At 42.6% G+C, this 5,616-nt stretch overlaps 1 pseudogene; it reads right to left on the reverse strand.

Moving 5' to 3' along the window:
- Positions 1-412: 412 nt before the first annotated feature.
- LOC132532185 (malectin-like) lies at positions 413-3,680 on the reverse strand (annotated as a pseudogene).
- Positions 3,681-5,616: the final 1,936 nt, after the last annotated feature.

The following is a 5,616-nucleotide window of genomic DNA, read 5'->3' on the forward strand; positions in this document are numbered from 1 at the left end:
ATGATGGCTCTTTTGCTAAGACAGAGGGCCTTCCTGACTTAAGTGTCCTGGGAAACTGTCCTGCCAAAGTGACATGAATATGGAAACAAGAGGGAGAAGGCAAGAGGGGAAGGAGTCAGAGGCTGTGGTCCAGGAACTGGACACTGTACTTTGAATGCCTGGAAGGAGGAGATAATTTTGGTTACTATTCACGTTTCACAATATGAGATTCATTCCATTTTATAACCTTGATTAAACTTAAATATATATATATGTGTGTGTGCGTGTGTGTGTGTGTGTGTGTGTGTGTGTGTGTGTATTAACATTCCTTAGTTTATTTTGGTTAATGATTGTGAAAAATATAGAAATCCAAGCCAAATATATTGTTTCCTTTTCCATACTCATCCACATTATTCTGGATAGTACTTTGCTCTCACAAATGGCAGAGTCAAAAGACAGCTGGAATGTAGATCCCTAAGGCCACTAAGATCAGAAAAATGAGAAAAGCTGCTCTTGTCTGAGACATAGAGACTGGGGAGAGAGGATGGCAATTGAACCTGATTCTTTTTGGTTTGTGTTTTGAGATTAGACCTTTCATTATATTCTTCTCTTTCTCCTTTTTTCTCTTCTTTCATGGATGAGGCAGCAGTTTTGGTATGTCACTCACCATCCCTGCCGTGATGTAGAGTGCATGGACTTTGCAATTGTTATGGTACCGCTTTGGCAAACCTGATGTAGTGTTTCCCAGTGAAGGTTGACTCCTGCGCCTGCCCTCAGCTACCTTTTTCTAATGCTCATAGAGATCATCTCATCAAGAGTTGTGCTGTGCCTAACACTGTCAAAGATATCTGAGTCCTTCACCAAAACATGGCAACTCAATTATACACCAAAAATGTGGGATTGTGCAAAGGAAATCAGCAAATCTCAACACCAGAGAGTAGTTCCCTTCATCCCTGATGAGTACTTCCGCTCAAGGATTCTTTGTTGTATCTCTCTATCTGTCTCAGGATCAGGAGTGCAGGACTTGAGCCTGGGATTGTAGATCAGGCCATAGTCTGAGACTCTACCTTCCAAAGAATTCTTGAGAAAAATAGATTTCATGTATGTCCACATGTGCTTTACCACATACATCAATACCCTAAGCAATGCTGTGTGGCATCCTGGATCCCAACATGACATGGAGCATGACCACCATGGGGGTCAGCCTCTGCCACCTAGGGCACCCTAGACAGATTCAGAAAAACAGGGTCATAGGCCTCAGATGCTGCAGACATTGTACCTCTCGCTTTCCATCAAAATTCTGTTTTATATTTTGATTTACATAGTATCTGTGCTATTTTTTCTCCCCTTAACTATGTCTTGACTGTGTTGTAAATTCAGAGATTGTGTATCATAGTTTTTGATACTCTATTTTGCATTGAGCACAGAGCCTGACACAGTTTAGATGTTTAGGAAAATTTGCTTTGTTATAATAAATTAATAGGTACAAATTATAACAGGAGACAGACTAAATCCAATCACAGATAAAGACTCTTGTTCAAGCTCCTTTAAAAAAAAAGGAATCACCTTTGATAATACACTTCATGAAATATCTGTACCTTATCAACACCATGTAGTCATTTGGGGTTGCACCATACATGTAGCAACACCAAGGCAAGTCCATTTATGAGGCAATCCCTGATTTAGTTTTTAAAAGAAGGCTTATGCCCGATATTATTCAGAAAAATGCCTCAGGTCCTCTGGCTCAGACTACAGAAGTACTTTTTTCTTGAGAGAAGCAGCTCTTATTTGGGTCTGTCTTCACAGTAGTGCTCTATCTATATAAACTTATTTAATCCTCACAATAACCCTTGAGGTATGTATTATTAATCTCCATTTTAGACATGAAGAAACTGAGGGACAGAGAAGTAATCTCTGTGTGCCTAAGGTCAGGGAGCTGGTGGGGAATAACGGTACTGGGATTTGAATCTGGACAGTCTAGTGCCAATCAACATGTTTTATAATCATACATATGTAAAGGTTTGCCCCACTCTTACTGCCCAGTCCTAGTATTGCCTTTTCCTCATATCCTCAAGATATTGTATTTCCAGACATGACTTTCATACCACACCCTTATAACACTTTATCGTCATGCATCCACTACCACTGTTCTCACTACTCTGCTGCTATATCTTTCTTAAAGTCATCTGTGAGATTTTTTATCCATTCTCATGATCCTTCTTGATGTATCTGTAACATTAGCCTCATTCTTCTTTTAGTTAATTTCCCTTCCACCTCATTATTATAGGCATCCCCATAGGATACCTTCAAGAGAATTATCCTTAGATGAGTATAATAAGAGCTGGCAAGTCAAGAAGACTATAGCCCAAAGCAGGTACTCAACGATAAGTTCCTGAACTACAGTTTAGTTGGACTTGGATGGGTCACGAGGAGAAAAAGGAGTCAAAGTTGACTTCCAGGTTTTGGACCTGGGTCACAGAAAAAGTGCTAGATAGGGAAAATAGTAAAGTCTAGAAAAAGAGCTGATTTGGGATATAAGATTAAAACTTTAACTTAAAAGCTTGAAGTACTGTAAGAGCACCCAGATGAAAATATCCATCAAGCAATTGAAAATACAAAGTGAAAATTTATGAGGGTAAGTGAAATGGAGATAAAGACTGTAGAATTATTTGTTTGGAGATGTTGGCTGAAGCCGTGAAAACAGGTGAGATTGTAAGAGAGGGAATGTTGAGAACAACTGAAAATTCATAATGGCCCATTACATGAAAAATAAAATACAAAACAGTCAACTTAAAACTTAAAGTCTTTCAGACATTCCAAGATGGTGGAGTAGGAGGACATGGAGTTCATCTCTCATGCACAAATGCATCAAGAATACATCTACAAATGGAACAATTCTCACAGAACACCTGATGAACACTAGCAGAGGACCTCAGACACCTAAAAGGACAAGAAAGATCCCCATGTAACTGAATAGGATGAAAGAAAGAAGGGAAAAGGAAGAGGAGAGGAAGCAGGATGAGACCTGCTCCCCTGGCAGGGAGCTGAAGGTGAGGAGAAGTTCTCACATCTGGGAAATCCCCCTTACTGGTGGGAAGATCAACTGGGACAGAAAGTGAACTTTAGGGGCCCAGAGGAGAACACAGCAACTGGTTGGTGACAGACAAGACAGACTGAGACCTATACAGATGGTCCATGCCTCGGCCCTGTGTACTCCAGCCTCAGATGGGTGTCCACAAATGTGCACGGGGGCTGGGTGCTGGAACGTGGTGTTTGGAGAGCAGACTGGATGAAGGGATTGCTGTTGTCTGTGAGGAGACGTGAATGAGGAACTCCACAAAGGGAAATGCTCATGGAGGAAGCCCAGATTGCCACAGAAAGGAAACACCATTGTTGAGTGATACACTAAGGGCAAGGCTGCCATTGCAGCCTTTCTTCTCATGCTCTGGCTCCTGCCTCCACAGGCACTAGAGAGGGCTTCTACTGGAGCTGGGTCATGTGCCCTGCCATCACCTCCTCCCCTCTCCCCCCACCGTGCCTGAGTGACACACTTGCTCCGATTGCTCCCAGACAAGCTCACACATTCCAATCACTACCCCAGCATCCTCCTGCCTGGGTGGCCCACTTGCCCCAATTGCTGCCTTGGCTCCTTCCTGCCTGATAGGCTCATTTGCTCTGGCAACCTCAAGAGCAGACTCCATGGCAGGAACACATGAAGAAGTGGGGCTGAAACCACAGCTGAGCCCCGGGGCTGTGAGACAGCAGAAGAAGGGCTGAACTCTTTCCCTACGGGTGCATAAACCATGGAATTACACTTCCCCTTACAGCTTCCTAAATTCAGCACCTATGAAACATCCAAAAGGACAACAAGTGCTCCTGCAGTTGGAAAAGGTCTGGCTTTAGCAGCTGTGGGCTTTGTGGACATGTTCACATGAGGGTTGGGCCAGGCCAGAGTCTGAGATGCCTCCATAGCTCCCACAGTGTGTCCAGGTGCATGACTACTACAGTCCTGGGACCTGACCTCAGTGAATCTGCACTGGTGGCACAGTGAAAACAATGTCTGAGAGTCACCAGGGCCAATTGCCATCATACCTACAGGTAAGATGAGACTAAGAGCAGTGCCAATAATAGTGTACTTTGTAAGCCTGTACAACAGGAGAAAGGAGACAACATAGGAGGAATACTCAGTGGCTTTTCTCCAAGTGGGAGTGCTCCAATCCCACCTACTTCACACCACAGATAAGAAACACACGTAAAAACAGATCTGGGGGCCTCTACTCCAAATAATAAGGAGCAGACCCTGGCCATGACAGGGCAGTGACAACCACAGAGCAAAGCAGGGGCCCTGCTCAGTATCCAGGGCAGGCTCTGGACAACACAACACCAGTCAAACCCCCTTTCAAGGAGATAATGGCACAAACCTCTGGGCCAACCTCACCCACGAGGGGGCAGACACCCAGAAGCAAAAGGAACTATGATCCTGCAGCCTGCAGAAAGGAGACCACAAACATAGTAAGTTAAACAAAGTGTTACAACAAAGAAGTAGTTGCAGATGAAGGAGCAAGAAAAAAACCTACAAGGACAGCTAAAGGAAGAGGAGATAACCAATCTAGCTGAAAAATAATTCAGAGTAATGAGAGTAAAGATGATCCAAGATCTCAGAAAAAGAATGGAGGCACGGATCAAGAAGATACAAGAAATGTTTAACAAAGACCTAGAAGGTGGAGAAAAGGGAACAACACTCTTGCACTGTTTGTGGGAATGTAAGTTGATACAGCCACTATGAAGAACAGTATGGAGGTTCCTTAAAAAACTAAAAACAGAACTACCATACGACCCAGCAATCCCACTACTGGGCATATACCCTGAGAAAAACATAATTCAAAAAGAGTCATGTACCAAAATGTTCATTGCAGCTCTATTTACAATAGCCAGGACATGGAAGCAACCAAAGTGTCCATCAACAGATGAATGGATAAAGAAGATGTGGCACATATATACAATGGAATATTACTCAGCCATAAAAAGAAACGAAATTGAGATATTTGTAGTGAGGTGGATGGACCTAGAGTCTGTCATACAGAGTGAAGTAAGTAAGAAAGAGAAGTAAGTAAGTAAGAAAAAGAAAAACAAATACCGTATGCTAACACATATATATGGAATCTAAGAAAAAAAAAAGGTCATGAAGAACCTAGGGGTAAGACGGGAATAAAGACACAGACCTACTAGAGAATGGACTTGAGGATATGGGGAGGGGGAAGGGTAAGCTGGGACAAAGTGAGAGAGTGGCATGGACATATATACACTACCAAACGTAAAACAGATAGCTAGTGGGAAGCAGCCGCATAGCACAGGGAGTTCAGCTCGGTGCTTTGTGACCACCTAGAGGGGTGGGATAGGGAGGGTGGGAGGGAGGGAGACACAAGAGGGAAGAGATATGGGAACATATGTATATGTATAACTGATTCACTTTGTTATAAAGCAGAAACTAACACACAATTGTAAAGCAATTATACTCCAATAAAGATGTTAAAAAAAAAAGACCTAGAAGAACTAAAGAACAAACAAACAGAGATAAACAATAGAATAACTGAGATGAAAAATACACTGGAATGAATCAATAGTAGAAAAAATGAG

Source organism: Lagenorhynchus albirostris, chromosome 14 (genome assembly GCF_949774975.1).
Source record: "Lagenorhynchus albirostris chromosome 14, mLagAlb1.1, whole genome shotgun sequence".
In the NCBI taxonomy this organism is placed as follows: domain Eukaryota; kingdom Metazoa; phylum Chordata; class Mammalia; order Artiodactyla; family Delphinidae; genus Lagenorhynchus; species Lagenorhynchus albirostris.